The sequence below is a fragment of the Bufo bufo genome, chromosome 11 (assembly GCF_905171765.1).
Source record: "Bufo bufo chromosome 11, aBufBuf1.1, whole genome shotgun sequence".
NCBI lineage: Eukaryota > Metazoa > Chordata > Amphibia > Anura > Bufonidae > Bufo > Bufo bufo.
The window spans coordinates 79,401,829-79,422,244 of NC_053399.1; positions in this window are offsets into that span (position 1 = coordinate 79,401,829).

Consider the following 20,416-nt stretch of genomic DNA (forward strand, 5'->3'; position numbering starts at 1 on the left):
CTGCCATCCCACCCCGCTCAAACGGGGCATACCGGTTGGGCAATATTTAAGACTTAAACGCAATTGCTCTGAAAAGGGGGAGTTTAAACGCCAGGCAGACGACCTGAGAAGGCGCTTTCGTGAACGGGGTTACCCTGATAGGTCACTCAAAAAGGCCTATCAAAGGGCACGGGCCGAGACACGTACCACCCTCCTACACCCTACCAAGAACCCAGACATCGACCCTCAGAAAATGATACGGGTCGTAGGGACCTTTGATTCTGCAGCCACCAGAATAAGGGAGATCCTAGGCCGCAACTGGGAGACTCTCCTTATGGACCCTGATCTAGCAGCAGTCCTAAGCCCCCAACCCTCTGTGACCTTTAGGAGAGGGACTAACCTTAGAGATAGGCTAGTGAACAGCCATTATTTTTGTGGTCATCTCACCCAAGGTAAATCCTTTGCGTCGGACCCGGCGGGTTATACTCACCACATACGCGATTTTATCAATTGCCGCACCACGGGTGTTATTTACCTTCTCACCTGTGAATGCGGCAAGCGGTATGTGGGTAAGGCTACTTTCACACTAGCGTTCGGGGCTCCGCTTGAACGATCCGTTTGAAGGCTCTTACAAGCGGCCCCGAACGGATCCGTTCATCCCTAATGCATTCTGAATGGATGCGGATCCGCTCAGAATGCATCAGTCTGGCAGCGTTCAGCCTCCGCTCCGCTCAGCAGGCGGACACCTGAACGCAGCTTGCAGCGTTCGGATGTCCGCCTGGCCGAGCGGAGGCAAACGGATGCGTCTGAACAACAATAGAAGTCAATGGAGACGGATCCGTCTGTGATGGTCTGTCTTGGCTCCGTCTGAAGCGGATCCGTTCACTTTAAATTTTACTACTTGACAATGATTTTTAACCTCCCCCTGCATTTCTCCTCCCCTTCATTTCTCCTCCTTCTGCCTTTCTCCTCCCACTGCACACCCAGCGGCCATTTTGGACCCCCAAGTTCAGGAGCAGGTATGTACATGAAACTTCTCTCTCTCTGTTTCACTGTATTTCTTTCCTTTTTTCTTTCAATTTTCTTCTAATCTTTCTATCTGTCATGGGGGCATATAAAGGCACTTTCATGGGCATTTTTTAGCAGATGTCAGCGAAGTTTTGTGGCTGCAATGGCATGTCGGTTGGTTTTGTTCATTGAGCATGGGTCTGAAAGATGTCAGTATAGGTGTCAGAATGTCACATGGCGAGGTGGATGCTGTTTTGAGGCATTGAATAGGCAAGTTGTGTGAGCAAAGTTGACGCACGTTTGTTTGGTCATTCTATAGGGGCACTATAAATGAACGTGTCTTGTGGAGCATATATAGCAGTGATAGTGGGCCTACAAACTACAGCTGTAGACGAGCGCATGAGTGTGATTTTGAAGTGTGATTTTCTATATTGTAATGGTTTTTGATTACTGTTATAAGTTTATGGAGTGTGGGGTCGGCTAGAGATATCTGGGATTTATGTTTTGATGGAAAATGTGTGTGTGTGACCAAAGTACTTTGCCTAGGGCACTGATAGGCAAACTGCGGCTCTCCAGCTGTTGCAAAACTACAACTCCTATCATGCTCTGCTGTAGGCTGAAAGATGTAGGCAGTCTTTGCATGCTGGGAGTTGTAGTTCTGCAACAGCTGTAGAGCCGCAGTTTGTCTATCACTGGCCTAGGGCATAGGTTGCAGATTATTGCACGTGTGTGGTGTGTCAAATCTCGCACAGAATGGTTCCAGATTGAATAGGTGGATGTAGTTGGCAATGCAGGCAATGGCGGTGGGCAGACATCACTGATTTTAACTATAGAAATTTTAGTATGTATATAATTATTTTTTTTATTTGTTTTTATAGCAACTCCAATATTGAAAAAACTACCGATATTATTTGAACTATTTTTGCCCAAAAAGTAAGTTAAAAAATTGGGATTATCTAGGTCAATTATGTTATTTCACATTAATACAAATATTTGAAAAATTTCTCAACAGATGTCTGAATATCAAAAAGGGGCACGCCCTCGCCATCGTCCTCTAACAAGGCGTCATAGGATTGAAGAAGTTGTAAGTACATGCTAGTGCGACATCGTGCAGTATTTTTCTTTTGAATGTTATAGTCTAATGTCAACTTTGCATCATCCTCCACTGACTCACTGTATACTGGGTGCGCCCGATACAGTACAATGTCACCATGTGGGCCCCATACTGTACAATGTCACCATGTGGGCCCCATACCGTACAATGTCACCATGTGGGCCCCATATAGGGTGACCACGTGTCCCGGTTTGCCCGGGATCGTCCTGTAATTTACGTTTTTGTCCCGTGTCCCGGGAGCCTTCAAACCGGGACAATAGAGAGTCCCGGAATCAACTGCCTGCCAGTCTGCAACATTCACTGCCGCTGCTGCCGCAGTGCTGTTGTAATTAATTCATCCTAAATCACTGGTTGCTACGGCTGCCCCGCTTGGCGTGTAGCAACCAGTGACGTCACCATGTCCCGCTCTCTCTGCGGCTCCGACTCCACCCCCACCTCCTAGGGTGACCACGTGTCCCACCGGCTGCCAGACGCCAGTGCCTCCTCGAGTCCTGACTGGAAGAACACCGGCGCAAGACTGCCCTGCCCTGCTCCACCACCACCAGTGACCAGACGAGGAGACAGTCACTCCATCTCCATTATATGACTCCAAAAGGTGAGCAAATAGGGGCAATTGACACTGGGTGGCAGCATCTGATGGGGCACAGTAGCGACAATCTATGGGCACACTGGCATTTGATGGCGCACAGTAGCGACAATTTATGGGCACACTGGCATTTGATGGGGCACAATAGCGACAATTCATGGGCACACTGGCAGCATCTGATGGGGCACAGTAGCGACAATCTATGGGCACACTGGCATTTGATGGCGCACAGTAGCGACAATTTATGGGCACACTGGCATTTGATGGGGCACAATAGCGACAATTCATGGGCACACTGGCAGCATCTGATGGGGCACAGTAGCGACAATCTATGGGCACACTGGCATTTGATGGCGCACAGTAGCGACAATTTATGGGCACACTGGCATTTGATGGGGCACAATAGCGACAATTCATGGGCACACTGGCAGCATCTGATGGGGGCACAGTAGCGACAATTCATGGGCACACTGGCATTTGATGGACTGTGCCCCATCAAATGCCAGTGTGCCCATGAATTGTCGCTACTGTGCCCCCATCAGATGCTGCCAGTGTGCCCATGAATTGTCGCAAACTGTGCCTCATGAGATGCTGCCAGTGTGCCTATCAATTGCCGCTACTGTGCCCATCAGATCAGATGCTGCCAGTGTGTCAATTAATTGTCACTACTGTGCCCCATCAAATGCTGCCAGTGTGCTAATGAATTGTCGCTACTGTGCCCCCATCAGATGCTGCCAGTGTTCCCATGAATTGTCGCTACTGTGCCCCATCAAATGCCAGTGTGCACGTAAATTGTCACTACTGTGCCCCATCAAATGCCAGTGTGCCCATGAATTGTCGCTACTGTGCCCCCCATCAGATGCTGCCAGTGTGCTAATGAATTGTCGCTACTGTGCCCCCATCAGATGCTGCCAGTGTTCCCATGAATTGTCGCTACTGTGCCCCATCAAATGCCAGTGTGCACGTAAATTGTCACTACTGTGCCCCATCAAATGCCAGTGTGCCCATGAATTGTTGCTACTGTGCCTAGCAACAATTTATGGGCACACTGGCATTTGATGGGGCACAGTAGCGACAATTCATGGGCACACTGGCAGCATCTGATGGGGGCACAGTAGCGACAATTCCTTAGCACACTGGCAGCATTTGATGGGGCACAGTAGTGACAATTAATTGACACACTAGCAGCATCTGATCTGATGGGCACAGTAGCGGCAATTGATAGGCACACTGGCAGCATGTGATGAGGCACAGTTTGCGACAAATCATGGGCACACTGGCAGCATCTGATGGGGCACAGTAGCATGAATTGATCGGCACACTGGCAGCATCTGATGGGGCACAGTAGCATCAACTGATTGGCACACTGGCAGCATCTGATGGGGCACAGTAGCATCAACTGATCGGCACACTGGCAGCATCTGATGGGGCACAGTAGCATCAACTGATCGGCACAGTGTCAGCAATTGATGGGTACAGTGGCTGTGTTTGATGGCACAGTGGCTGCAATTGATGTTTTTTTACGTTTGTTTACCCCCCCCCCCCCCCAAAAAAAAATTTGAGCACCAGCCGCCACTGCTGTCCCCCACTTGTCTGCCCCATGTATTGCTTTCCCCTACTTGTTGTCAGCTTCATGTATTACTGTCACAGTAATACATGTAGCTGACAAGTGGGAAATTTGAAGGTGATGCAGGGGAACAACAACTGAGGGGACAGTAATAAAGAAGAAGGTGACACAAGTGGGGGGGGCAGTAATGAAGAAGGTGACACAAAGGGGGGGCAGTAATGAAGAAGGTGACACAAGGGGGGGCAGTAATGAAGAAGGTGACACAAGGGGGGGCAGTAATGAAGAAGGTGAAACAATTGGGTGACAGTAATGAAGAATAAGGTGACACAAGTTGGGGACAGTAATGAAGGTGACACAAGTTGGGGACAGTAATGAAGGTGACACACGTGGGGGGCAGTGAAGAAGAAGAAGAAGGTGACACACGTGGGGGACAGTAATAAAGAAGGTGACACATGTTGGGGACAGTAATGAAGAAGATGACACAAGTTGGGGACAGTAATGAAGGAGAAGGTGACACAAGCAGGGGACAGTAACACAGGGGAACAACTAAGGCCCCTTTCACATCTGAGCGGGAGCCGCAGTGGTGGTATATCGACGCTAAAAATAGTGGCGCTATACCGCCGGAATTGTCGCGGGAATCGGCCACTAGCAGTTCGGTATTAATCCCCGCTAGCGGCCGATAAAGGGTTAATACCGCCCGCAATGCGCCTCAATAGAGGCGCATTGCAGGCGGTATTGCCGCGGTTTCCCATTGATTTCAATAGGAAGGAGTGGTGAAGGAGCGGTATACACGCCGCTCCTCTCACCGCTCCAAAGATGCTGCTGACAGGAGATTTTTTTTTCTCTCCTGCCAGAGTGCCAGTGCCAGCGCATCGCCTCAGTGTGAAAGCCCTCGGGCTTTCACATTGAGGTTGCTTGGCAGGAGTTTTTCAGGCGGTATAGCAGCGCTATATTTAGCGCTGTACCGCCTGAAAAACTCCTCAATGTGAAAGGGGCCTAAGACAACAGTAATGAAGGTGACACAGGGAACAGAGGGGACGCTAATAAAGGTGACACACATGGAACTGAGAGGACATTGATGAAGGAGACAGAGACACCTGAGGGGACACTAATAAAGGAGACACACAGAGAACTGAGGGGACACTAATAAAGGGGACACACAGAGAACTGAGGGGACACTAATAAAGGAGACACACAGAGAACTGAGGGGACACTAATAAAGGAGACACACAGAGAACTGAGGGGACACTAAACAGGGTGAATTTGTTTTAAATCAAATCAAATTTAAATTCAAATACCAAGCATGACAATGCTGACCTCATTTTGAGAGTGCTAGCAGCCTGGCTGTCATGTTAAGCTTGATGCTTAAACTACTTTATAAATCACTGACACAAAACACATACGCAGATAAAAATGCTTGCTTTTCAGTGCCTGAATGTTTCAAGGCCAGAGAATCACCATGCTAGACTAACAGCATTTTCAGGAGGAGAGGTCAGCAATGGCAGACCATGTGTTTCTGTCATGAAAATTTTATAAAAAAGACTGAGCACCTTCCGTATTTCTCTCTCTTTATATATGTCTCTCGAGAAGATCTTACCAGCTTCCAGATAAGTACAGAGGAGATTCCGGTCGACAGGAGAAATTGCCAATATTCCACCTGGGGTGGTCGTGTGTTATCTGCTTATCTACAGGTCAGTACAGGTAATTGGCAATTAAACATATTGCCATGTCTCTTGTTAAAAAAAAACCAAAAAAAAAAAACTGACCTATTTGTCAAATTATTTAAAGTGAGCCGCCGGTAACAGCACATCTAACTGAAGCAACAGCACGACGTGCCGTTGCTTCAGTGTGCATGTGCCAATCGCTTTGGCACATGCACACACAGGGGGATAGCTCCTAAACTGTGCAGGTTTAGGAGATATCCAGGGTATTTACATGTAAGCCTTAATATAGGCTTACATGTAGCATAATGTTATAAAAATAGGTTTGCAACCACTTTAAGAGCATGCTGAAAAATTTCAGTTGTTGAAAAACATTTTGACTTTTTTTTCTTCTTATAAAAATTCCTGTTAAAAATGATGTTTAAAATATTTTCTTGTCCATGAGATTTTACTATCCATTAAATTAACTGTAACTGTCAGATCCTGCGTCACATATTATTTGTAGTGAACAGATGAACATTTCAGCATTACTGTCACTGTGGGCTACACATAACTGTACTGATGCCTCATGGTTAAAAAGTTTCTTTCCACATTTTCCAAAAACGTGTGAAAAAAAATGACAGGTTCAAAAGACTCGTCATGTCTCATAGAATATATGTTCGGGTGTTTTCTTTTCAAAATGTTTTTTTTTTTTTTTTTTGGGCATTTCCATTGTCCTGGTGCTCCAGGGCCTTCCAAAGTGTAATAGGTAGTTAGGAAATTAGGTGCTCCCTGCATGTTGGGCCTCTTTATGTGGCCAGGCTGTGTAAAAGTCTCATATATGTGATATCGCCATACTCAGGACGAGTAGCAGAATGTATTTTGGGGTGTAGTTGCAAGTATGCATATGCTGTGTTAGAGAAATAACCTGTGAATATGACAATTTGGTGAAAACAAAAAAAATCTTAATTTTGCAAATAAAAAATGACAACTTGAAAAAACTGACCATGCCTCTTACTAAATACCTTGTAATGTCTACTTTCCAAAAAGGGGTACTTTGGTTTTTTTTTTTGTACAGTTCTGGCTTGTTAAGCCTTATACACACTATGAGAAAATTTGACAAACGATCGGCCGGTTTTCATCAATGTTTTACAGCAAGTCGGAACCGAGGATAGAAATAATGCACGGAAATTCTCGTGTTATTTGTTGTTTCTGATCATGCGCAGTCTTTTGTATCTGCTATTTCTCATGTGAAAATGGTCCATTCTGTTCCCATACGAGTAATTTTGGCGTTTTTCCCTTTGGAAATTTGTGTTCGTAATCGGCTGTCAAAAGTTGTATACACACTTTTGGAAAATCGTACAATCGTTCCTTGGACAAAGGTGTTCGCCCGATTTTCTTTGTGTGCCATTAGTGTCTCAAGAAATGAGATAGGCCATCAGTACATCAGGTGAGATAAATTTTCAATGAAAGACTAGCTTGTAGAGTTTTATGGCTGTGGAGCTCTGTGGCATGTTGATAAATACTTTGTATTACAAGTTGGCTTGCCCATTTCATACATTACTATAGGATAATTCACACATCGTGCAACTGGTGCTAAGATGGATAGCAGTGGGGATGAACAGGGGCCATCGACTTCTAAATCAAAGAAGATAAAGCGATTGTGCCGTTTTCGAGACTTATGGAAAACTACGTATTCATGCATTACAGCAGTGACTGGTAACTATCATAGAGCATATTGTACTCTGTGTAGGCGGGAGTTTGGAATTGGTCATGGTGGTGAAGGTGATATCAAAAACCACATATCTAGCGAAAGTCACAAAAATGCCAATCGGGCTGCAAAACAAAGTGGGATGCTTTCCAAATTCATGATTCCCTCTAAGGATATGGCAATGCAAGATGACATAATAGCAGCTGAAATATCAATGGTTTACCATTCCGTGTGCCACAGTCATTCATATAGATCTTTGGACTGCACCATGAAACTACTTCCTGTTATATTTCAGGATTCTGCTAAAGCCACTAAGATGTCATGTGGTCGTACAAAAGCTGAAGCCCTTGTAACAAATGTGCTGGCTCCTTACAGTGTGGAAATGGTAGTCAAAGATTTAAAAAACAATTATGCTTATTTTAGTGTTGGATCAGATGCATCTAACCATGGACACACCAAACTTTTCCCCTTAGTTCTGCGTTACTTTCAGCCCTCCAAAGGAGTTGTAACAAGCTTGTTGGATTTTTATGAAGGTGAGGAAAGTGCTGCTGCAATTTCAGAGAAAATTTTACATGTGATTACAACAAATGGCTTATCTGTGGATATGATGTCTGCATATTCTGCTGACAATGCAAGTGTAAACTTTGGTAAGCATAACGGTGTGTACCAGAAGCTTCATGCTGCAAATCAGCGGATATTGCCAGCTGGCTGCCCTGCTCACATACTTCACAATACAGCTAAAAAAGCTTCAGATGTCTTAAATTTTGATGTGGAAAGTCTAATTTTGAAATTATACAATTATTTTTCAATATCAGCCAAGAGAGTTGCCACACTAAAAGAAATGTTTGACTTTGTTGACCTTGAGTGGTCAGAACTTCTTCGCCATGTACCAACAAGATGGTTGTCTCTTTATCCAGCAATCGAGAGAGTTTTAAAAAATTGGCCAGCTGTAAAAGCTTACTTCCAAAGTATTGGTGAGGACGAAACACCTAAAGTAATATGGCAATTTATTGTGGATGAAGACGGTGAGACCACAGAACTGGACACGCCATCAGTTCCTGACTTATATCTGCAGTTTTTACATAACTGCTTGCCTATTTTTCAGACAGCCATATTAAAACTGGAGAGAAATGACTTGATTGCAGTTGATGTATATGAGATCATGACATCAGTCAAGAACAAACTAAGCCAACGACAGATAGATCATTTTTTTGGATATCTAGTTGGGAAATCTTTGAAAAAACTACCTCATCTGCAAGCAAAAAAAATTGAATCCGAATTCCTAAAATTTTATCAAAGAGCTGTTCAGTATTTAGAACAGTGGTTTGATTTTTCAGACAAAAACTATTTGTCTAAAATTCAATGCTTGAATTTGAAGGAGAACCTTACATTTGACAATCTGGTGGCATCAGTTGAAGCTCTGAATTTAGACTCTGTTTCAATAGACGACCTTTATGAAGAATATACTTGTGTTTGTCCACACTTTCAAAAGTTTTTGACCAGTACTGAAGCGGATAATGATCTGAACACAGATGTTAAATGGTCAACAATATTCATGAAGGCTGGACCTGAAAAACTGCCAAACCTCTTGAAAGTGGTTTCATTCATCATTAGCATCCCATGCTCAAATGCAGCAGTTGAAAGGGTCTTCAGCATGATGGGAATGTGCTGGTCTGACACAAGAAACAGATGCAGCATTGATCTAATAAAATCTGAACTTCAGGTTAAAATCAATTTTGACATGGGCTGTCAATCTTTTTACAGCTTCGTAAAACAAAATAAAAAACTCTTGCAATGTGCAAGAAGTGATAAGAAATACACTTTTAGACAGTGTTGAAAACAAAAGATACTGAGCTGGTGTCCAACATGGAAAGATTTGGTTATGGTCATATTGCCATGTGAGCTGAATTAGACACAGCATTAATATTCCAGAAATATTATACAGTATTTACTACTATATTATAGTTGACTGTTTTGTTAATAATATATTTTCAAGAATATATTTATAGTAATATATCTGTTTTTTACACATTAAGAAATATGTGGATTTGTTTGTGTTTTTTTATATATGGTTACTAGTTTATACCTAGTTTCTAAAAGTTCTTGCTCATTAAAAAAAAAAAAACAATAAAAAAATCTGTTAATTTATTGCAACTTGTTCTGTTTGTTTTTTCTATTTCTATTTTCTTAAGAGTTGTCTAACACATTAAAAATATGACCTGTTTTAGGTAGCCAGTGATTGTGTGCAGGGCACAATCACAAATTACTGAACAATGCACAGGCAGTTATGTTTATATCAATCTCAAGCATAACTTCGATGCAATGAACTTGCCAGCGTAAGTACAAAGTACGCCGCTGTCACTAAGTGACTTAATTTTTTTTAAAAAGTATCAAAAATCATATTTTTTGGGGAGTGGACATGGGTGCGGGGGGGCCGGGGCGGGTGTCCCTGAATGGCAGTTTGGAAATGTGGTCACCCTAGCCCCATACCGTACAATGTCACCATGTGGGCCCCATACCGTACAATATAACAAAACAATAACAAATACAGGTGCACTCTGCAATCTACCTAAACCCTCAAACTGATTTTAAAATTGAGAGATTAGTCAACATGTCCTACGGTGTAGAACATGTCTAAGCCCGGGCACCACGCCAAGGTTTCTCAAGTAGCCCGGGACCTAACACTCTCCTACCTGAGCCGTATGGGCGATACCAGGAGCCAGTGGGCAAATTACAGGAGCATAAGGCCGACTCACAAACAGCTCACCAGTTACCTCCAGCATGTGGCCATGCTTGCAATGGGAGGAGGGAGGAGTCTGCGAGTCCCACTCAAGACTGGCTGATATAGCCCAGGCTTCACAGGTGCACCTAAATGTGACCTGTAGATGGAAAACAGGCACATTTAAATTGGAGTTTATACACCTCCAGGAATCTATATATACAAACTAAGAAGACAGGTTGGCATTAGCAGGAGCTGCTCAAACCCACATGCAGTTGTGCATATATATAGGGGAGCAGATCCTGCACTTGTGGCCCGTTGCTAATGTCAATCCCCAGCAAAATGCATACGGTGGAGGATGCCCGCGGCGAAACACAAGTACCACAATAGACATCCTACACAAGGTAACAAGTGCGGATGTTGTAATTAATATAACAATATAACAAAACAATAACAAATACAGGTGCACTCTGCAATCTACCTAAACCCTCAAACTGATTTTAAAATTGAGAGATTAGTCAACAGTACAATGTCACCATGTGGGCCCCATACAGTACAATGTCACCATGTGGGCCCCATACCGTACAATGTCACCATGTGGGACCCATACCGTACAAAGTCACCATGTGGGCCCCATACCGTACAATGTCACCTTGTAGGCAATGACCATACAATAGTATTATCTTTTTGACCCTATTCTTTTATAACTTCAAAAAAAAATTTTTTTTAACAATATATATTCCCATCGTGATAAAATTTCCAATATGGTTAGCATCGATATTGGACAACCTCCACTCCACAGTATACTCATCAACTTGTATTTTTATAAAACAGTCATTCTTTATATATATATATATATATTTTTTTTTTTTTATAGTCTCCATCTTCTTCGTCCGAAACAAATTCTGAGGCAACAAGTCCCAGGCCCTATTCATCTGCTGAAAGCCAGCATTCACCACGGGGAGGTGTAGCTGTTATGGACCTGGACCGGACTGAAGTAAGAAAATTTCAATATATTTTTATTTTTTTCTAGATTTCATTTTTTAACCCAATATATTTTTTTGTTAAAGGAAACTTCGACACGATCCACCAGACAGGATCCCCCAGTCCCCTCCAGAGGCCGTGGGAGAGGCAGTGGCGGTCGGGGATGTGTAAGTATCATATACTTGGGTGTTTAAAATTTCAATTCCTTTGGAAGATTATTTAATTTTTTTTTTGTTTTCAAGGTATCCGCAGTCTCCACCAGGGAAGATAGGGAGTTTGTTATTCCGAGCAGTCAGAACGAACTCCTTATCCAACTGGTGTGGGCGCGTCCCTCACTATGGGACCCCTCCGACCGCCAACATGCAGACCACCATCTCACCCAGCGGCTCTGGAGGGATATTGCCCAAGAATTCATCTCTGGCTGGGAGGATCTCTCTGCGGCGGACCAAAAAGAATGTGGTAAGTACAAGTCATGTATAAGGTAAAACCCACTCAACAATAAAATACATCACACTAATTATTATTTTTTTCAACATTGGACAAGATTACCACCTTTGCTTTCAAGAATGTTCAGTCTAAAGGGACAATAGACTTTGACTTCTGTCTGGAATAGGATTTGTGATACAAAGGATTCTATGATTTTTTTTTATCACTTGTCCTATTATGGTAAAAAGTTTCAAGAAATCCAGACTTCTGTCTTGAACGTTGTGCGAGACAAAGGAAATTCTTATTTCTTTATCTCATTCAACAAAAAGGTCATAAAGGAACAATAGACCTTGACTTCTGTCTGTAATAGTATTTGTGAGACAAAGGATTCTATGACAACTTATCTCACTTGTCCTATTATGGTCAACAGTTACAATAGATCCAGAATCAACTCTTAACAAGGTTGTGTGAGACAAATCATTCTCTGATTCAGTTATCTAAAATTTGACAAGCAAAGGTCACAAGGGACAATAGATCAGGTCTGGCAAATGGATCTCAAGCTGGTGAAAAATTGAAAAATTTCCACATTGTGCTGCTGTATGATTGTAGTTTCAACAAATGTATGGGCAGGGCTTGAAATAGAGTTTTGCATTTAGCCGAATGAAGAGACACGTTTGCCATTCCAATAATTCCTTCTTCAGAACGATTCTGTCCTATAGTAGCATAGAATGTATTTTCCCCATACAATTTTTTGGACCCATCTAGTCTGCCCAATATACTGAATACTATGAATAGCCCTTGGCCTTATCTTATATGAAGGATGGCCTTATGCCTATCCCATGCATGCTTAAACTCCTTCACTGTATTTGCAGCTGCAACTTCTGCAGGAAGGCTATTCCATGCATCCACTACTTGATTTAAATATTTTTTGCTCTTTTTAAAGTATGTCCTCTTATAGCATTTTTTATTACAAATAAATCTCAATTTTTCATTCATTATTACATTAACTTCCATCATACCCCCTGTCTTGTCTTCACTTCAAAACTATTCGTGTTGAATGGTTTTAATTTAATGCACTAGTTTTTAGTAGCTCTTCTTGTAACTATCTCCTAAGTATATGTATGTTTCTCTCATGCAGCCATCTACATTATGAAGTAGAAAATGTTATTAAATATTGTATTTTTTACTAAAAGGCCTTATTTTTTTTATCTCTTCAGAACTGCCAGCAGCACTCGGGAGCCTGAACCCTCTCTTGAAGCGGACCCCGGAGCGACCGCCACCACCAGCCCTCCTGTCCCTCATTCACCTGTTCAGGTCAATCCTGGTCCCCTACCTGGTCCCTCTTTTCAACGTACGCTCTCAACATGGCGTGAAAATGTGAGGGCTACGTTGAATCGCAGGAGATCAGGTAGGAGCCGTCGGGAAGACTATGGGGACCTTGTAGAGATCGTTTCCGATGCTCTGGAAGGTTTTGCGGAAGACATGCGTCAAGTTTTGGAAGACTTGGCACGCCGAGTGGAGGGGGCGGAGTCGGCACGTCAACTCTCCGAACACGAGCATTTCCTGCAAACCATGGTCTCCCGAATGGACCAAATGAATCCTGAGCAGGTGCATGAGTTTAGAATTATGATGGAGAATGGGTCGTGGGAAATCCTGCACCGCCCCCCGCCCACTACCTAACCCTCAACCCATGTGTATCAACATGCTCAGACTCAACCTTCCCATTTTCATCATCCTTCCCTTTCCCAACCCCCCGAGCATGGGTACAATCTACCATCTTTTTCTTCAACTCCCTCTCCTCCTCACTATCACGCTCCTACTTCTTTCCCCACTCATTCTTCGTCCCATGCTCGGGAACAATCAACTCCCGACCCTTCCACTCTCCACACCCCAAGAAATCCTGCATCCTTTCCCACGGCCCGTCATTTTCATTCCTCAACTGAAGACAGGGGGGCTTCTGCTGCCGGTCCAGGACGGTCCACTCCACAACGCTACACCTCCCCTAAACGTTTTTCCAATATTTAAAAAAAAAAAATTTGATAAAAAATTAAATTCATTTATTATTTAAAAAATTAAATTAAATATATATATATTTTTTTTAAAGAAAATTAGTCTATTGTTATTTTATCATACACAATGTTCACTACAGCTGTGGGTAAACTAAAATTCTTAAATTTGAAAAAATCAATATAATTATATTTTGGTTATTATAGAAATTATTTTGCCTACACATGTAGTACTGATGATTGCTAGAGTATAATAAATAAATGGCTTTCAAAAAGCTGATAATTTAATACACTGCTCAAAAAAATAAAGGGAACACAAAAATATGCTAGATCTGAATTAATTAAATATTCTTCTGAAATACTTTGTTCTTTACATAGTTGAATGTGCTGACAACAAAATCACACAAAAATAAAAAAATGGAAATCAAATTTTTCAACCCATGGAGGTCTGGATTTGGAGTCCCCCTCAAAATTAAAGTGGAAAAACACACTACAGGCTGATCCAACTTTGATGTAATGTCCTTAAAACAAGTCAAAATGAGGCTCAGTAGTGTGTGTGGCCTCCACATGCCTGTATGACCTCCCTACAACGCCTGTGCATGCTTCTGATGAGGTGGCGGACGGTCTCCTGAGGGATCTCCTCCCAGACCTGGACTAAAACATCTGCCAACTCCTGGACAGTCTGTGGTGCAACGTGACGTTGGTGGATAGAGCGAGACATGATCTCCCAGATGTACTCAATTGGATTCAGGTCTGGGGAACGGGCGGGCCAGTCCACAGCATCAATGCCTTCGTCTTGCAGGAAATGCTGACACACTCCAGCCACATGAGGTCTAGCATTGTCTTGCATTAGGAGGAACCCAGGGCCAGCATATGGTCTCACAAGGGGTCTGAGGATCTCATCTCGGTACCTAATGGCAGTCAGGCTACCTCTGGCGAGCACATGGCGGGCTGTGCGGCCCTCTAAAGAAATACCACCCCACACCATTACTGACCAATGCCAAACCGGTCATGCTGGAGGAAGTTGCAGGCAGCAGAACGTTCTCCACGGCGTCTCAAGACTCTGTCACGTCTGTCACATGTGCACAGTGTGAACCTGCTTTCATCTGTGAAGAGCACAGGGCTCCAGTGGCGAATTTGCCAATATTGGTGTTCTCTGGAAAATGCCAAGCGTCCTGCACGGCGTTGGGCTGTAAGCACAACCCCCACCTGTGGACGTCGGGCCCTCATATCACCCTCATGGAGTCTGTTTCTGACCGTTTGAGCAGACACATGCACATTTGTGGCCTGCTGGAGGTCATTTTGCAGGGCTCTGGCAGTGCTCCTCCTGTTCCTCCTTGCACAAAGGCGGAGGTAGCGGTCCTGCTGCTGGGTTGTTGCCCTCCTACGGCCTCCTCCACGTCTCCTGATGTACTGGCCTGTCTCCTGGTAGAGCCTCCATGCTCTGGACACTACGCTGACAGACACAGCAAACCTTCTTGCCACAGCTCGCATTGATGTGCCATCCTGGATAAGCTGCACTACCTGAGCCACTTGTGTGGGTTGTAAACTCCGTCTCATGCTACCACTAGAGTGAAAGCACAGCCAGCATTCAAAAATGACCAAAACATCAGCCAGGAAGCATAGGAACTGAGAAGCGGTCTGTGGTCACCACCTGCAGAACCACTCCTTTATTGGGGGTGTCTTGCTAATTGCCTATAATTTCCACCCGTTGTCTATCCTATTTGCACAACAGCATGTGAAATTGATTGTCACTCAGTGTTGCTTCCTAAGTGGACAGTTTGATTTCACAGAAGTGTGATTGCAAAACACTTTAAAAATCCATCTCAAATTTTTTTGACTATATGTCACGCAACAAATGTTGTCCCCATCTAAAATGTGGAGGTCTAGCTGTAGCCATGCAATAGCTATTTGAAATGCTATAGCCGTGCGATAGCAGGCACAATAGAGATTAAATGGCACCACAAAAAAATAAATGTACGTTTGGAAAAACACAATATGTCTTTATCCATAATGACTAGACCTCTTTAGGTAAAGAAAAAAAGACATTACAACAATTGAGATTAATTTTTTTTTATTTTTTGAAAAATTAAGCAGTAAAAAAAACATTTACAATACATTATTTTGCCAGGGCACTCTACCAGCTTCTGAGACAAAGTAATTGACAAAACCGTCCCTCATTCTAGCAATGGCGACAGTAGATCGATATGACACATTTTGCATCCTAGTCAGTGTACAATCTACATCTTGCGGGTCTAGACGCAGTGGTTCCTCCGATAATAGATAATTATGTAACACCACACAAGCCTTAACAACATCATCAATAGTTTCTACTTTTAGGTTAATGGCCTTGTTTAGAATACGCCATTTTGCAACCAGAATCCCAAAGGCGCACTCCACCAGTCGTCTTGCTCTTGTGAGTCTATAATTAAAAATCCGTTTGGTGGAATTTAAATCACGGCTGGAGTATGGCTTTATGAGGTTTTCACACATTTGGAACGGTTCGTCCCCTACTACAACAAATGGCATGGGAGGTCCATCTGTTCCTGGCAACGGTCTTGCAGGCGGTAATCCAAATTGTTTGGAATACAGGAGGCGCCCCATAGAGGAGGTTTTGAAAGCTATGGAGTCATTGGTCCGTTCGTATGCTCCAATATCCACAGCAACAAATCGATATTCTGCATCTGCAATTGCCATTAAAATAATGGAAAAATATTTTTTATAATTAAAATATTCTGATCCACTTTTTGATGGCTTAACAATACGTATATGTTTTCCATCCATACAATATATAAAATATACAATATATAAAATGAATTTTTTTATTTTTTTTTACCTTATTGTCACCATTAGCCTCTCCGATTGTGAAATGGGCCTTCTCATTCGGGTATCCTCCCTTTCAATGGTTGAAGAAATGCGCTGCAGAAGCTGGTCAAAACTCTCAACCGTCATGCGCATATAACTTGACCGCAACTCCAAATAAAGAACAGAAAAAACACCTCTGGTCATCCTTCTTGAACTTATCGGATGTATCCAATACCGACGTCTTCTTCTTTCCCGGTCTTGTCTCATCCATCTAGCTTTCAGAATTTGAAAACGCAGTCGGAGACCCAAGTGTGCAGGCAACATGCTCCCAATACACAATGAGTCTGAATAGAGGTGTACCTGGTTCTAATACAGTGGGAGTACTGAGCCACACCTACAATGACCATGAATAGAGGTGTACCTGCTTTTTTTTAATGGGAGGCCTTTAGGAGGCACACCTTAACACCTTTTTAATAGAAAAATGGATCCGCTGAGCGCATGCCTAAACGGATGCAGACGCAATGAATGGAGCCATTTTTCAAGCGGATCCGTTCAATCGGATACGCACAGAAGATCAACGTTTGCAACCGTCTGTTAAGTCCTTCAGACGGATCCGTTTAAAGCGGATCCGCTTGACGCTAGTGTGAAAGTAGCCTAAGACACACAGGGAACTACGCAAGCGGATGGGGGAACACATCGGGGACATCCGTAACGATAGAGACACCCCGGTGGCGAGGCATGTCCACACTGACCACGGCGGCCGTACTTCAGCCGTTACTTTCATGGGGATTGAACATGTCCAGAAACCTCAACGTGGAGGAGACTGGGACAAGCGCATACTCCAACGCGAGTGCTGGTGGATTTTTTAATTAAAAACCACCAACCCACATGGCCTCAATGACCAACTACAGTTTGGGTGCTTTCTCTGACGGGGCCATTGGACGGTACGCCATCTCTTTCCCCTCGACCAACATCTTTAGGTGGTCCTGTGGGGCGAATGCATGTCACCGTACCACCCAATGTTAGTCCCTTCAAATCTCCTTTAAATCTCCTTGGGCAGTTGCACTACGCCTGACTGAATATGTAATATTCTAATCGTAGACTGTCTTTATACCGGTTTATTTACTATATTCTCATTGATTACATGTTATTTATGCATTCCCCATTTCTGTCCCACCTCTAGTTACTGTGGTTATACCTGCCCCTCGAATGTCCACCCTGTCGTCCTACAGTGGAGGGTCTGTGATTATGATCCCCCACTTATAATCCTTATGCGATTGGCTTGTAGTAGCCGGACAATTTATACTTTGCCCAGCTCCATCCACTCAGCTTCTCTGAGTGAATCGCTCTGTCCGTCCATCCTGCATGTCCGCCTACTGTGCACCCATTACACTATATTGTATATTGGCTGGGTGCAGTTGCCGGCGGACACGGGCATCAATGGGACGGCTTATGCGCTCACATGACCTCTGACGCGCGCCGCAACACGTGGTGTTCTTTCATCACATCGCGACCACGTCCCGCGCGCGCATGCGCGGATAAATCTCCGCCCCCCTTCATTTGAAAACAAGATCAGCGCGCCATACAGCGCTGCCAGACGCCACACTACCGGCCTCACACTAACTGTTTGACGCCGGTCCAGCCAGAGGGTTGCCACACGCATCCCAGGCTGCATGTAAGTAAATTTACTCTGCACTTTTTGAGTCTTTGAATGCACATCGGTGCATCGCTTGCCGGCCCTTCTCTATACTAGGGGGTCAGCGGGTGTGTCTTAAATTAGTATACTATCATTATTAGACACTGGCTTAGAGGGTGTTCCCTTGTTTTTTATTGTGTGTTACAGGTACACCTGGATTTTGCTATACGCAGATAACAACCATGCCACACACCACTGAGTGGCCAGAGCTAGTCTGCGCTTCCCTCCCAACTGCTTAATATTATCCCATTTATTTTCTGCGGTTGAGGTCGGCTTTAGTGTAAATACACCACGTATCACTAGTGGCCTAACTTAGTCGACTCCCTCCATCCTGCCCAGTAATACACGATTTATACTGTGCAACTGAGGACAGCCACTACTTATGCTAACCCCCGTCCCCTGACGATTCAAGGGGTTCACTATAACCATCCTGCAAAGTATGTTCAATTGAAGAAACGCGTAGGGACAGGTGAACATACTCACTCTTTGCACCCACGTCTTTATTTTCACTATATCAGGTGTCCTCCTGATCACCCCGGCAGGGTCTCATAGGGAACTTTGACCAGGGTGAGGTTCCGGACGGGACCACCCCTTGCGGGGCACGGATCCCGTGTTAGGGCACTAGGGTCATAGTAGGTCAAGCAGGGTGCAACAGGGACAGCTTATTTCCCTGCAGCCCTCCACTACGCATGACCTATCTCACGGAGACCCTCCCCCTAAGGACACCAAATCTATGCGCTGGGAAAGGAACATCACTTCCAGTTACCTTCTGAGCTCGGTGAATTAACGCTGCCTATCCCACTGTACCGGTAAGATCTATCCTTGTCTTCTTACCTTCACAAGGCATCGTCCGGGTCCTTAACTTGGGACACAGGACATTTAAGTTTTTTCACCACCAGGTGTGGTTCCCTTTGATCCTTGAGGTCCACACAATCTAAACAAGGGTCTGCCCGCAGGGCCCCATCTACCGTGACCCGCCTCCTCTAGCGGTCTACGAGTACTTAGGGGTCTGTTTATGTTTGTAAGGGGTACCATATATTTTTACTCGTACTAATAAAAATCATATATTTTAGAACGTTACTGCCCCTTTAATTTTCACATAAAAAGTGGTCTGGTCATTAAGGGTGTTTAAGCTAGGGGTGCTGAAGTGGTTAACTGGTAAAACAGTAGCCAAAATTTTGTCATCACGCAACATGTGCCAGTGTCTGTTCACAACTTTTGTGATCTTTTTATATTCTACATTGAAGGGTAATATTAACTTAGATGTTGCTTCTCCTTGATGAACTTTTTTTTACTATTTTCTTTAAAAAAGTGCGTCTATCTAGATTTTTCACTCTACTGCATCATCTAACAGCACGGATGAATACTGCTTTTCCATAAATTGATTTTTCATGGATATTGCCTCCTGATCAAACTGTTCATCACTAGTACAGTTGCGCTTCAACCTACGAAATTGGCTGAATGGCACATTCAGCAGCCATCGAGGTAAATGACAGCTTGTATTTAAAATAAAGCTGTTCCTCGATACAGACTTTTGATATGTGCTACACAGAAATTTAGGGCCATTTATTTCTATGTTCGAGGTCCAAAAATTGCACCACTTGTGTGCTGATGTTTGGTGTGAATTTAAGGTTGAGCTCATTATGGTTCAGCCCATCCAAAAATCGCACAAGATCGTCATGCGGCCTATCCCATATCAGTATAATATCGCTGATGTAGAGCCGCCAGAGCACCAGACCCGACCCCAGCATGGGTCTGATGGTACTCTGTTCCCAAGCTGCCATGAACAGGTTGGCATAGCTGGGGGCGAATCTGGTGCCCATAAACTGTAAATAATATTTGGAATCAAAATATAAATAATTGTGTGTTAACACATATTTAATACTATCTAGGATGAATTGCAACTGTTCAATTTTCAGATCTTTTTTCTGTGATAGCATAGTTTTTATTGCATGTATACCGTGCTCATGATTGTATACAGAGGATTTAGGAATATCAGATAGGCTTCCAGGGCATTAGTGGTACATATATCATTTTCTGGCACTGCTTTAATTGCTTTTGTGCAGAGTTAACTTTGACATTGGGATCTTATACCATGCCGGTCACCGTGTGAGCTACCACTCGCAACACTATCTGTATTGCTGCTTTACTTTTTTAGATTATTGTCCTTAATCA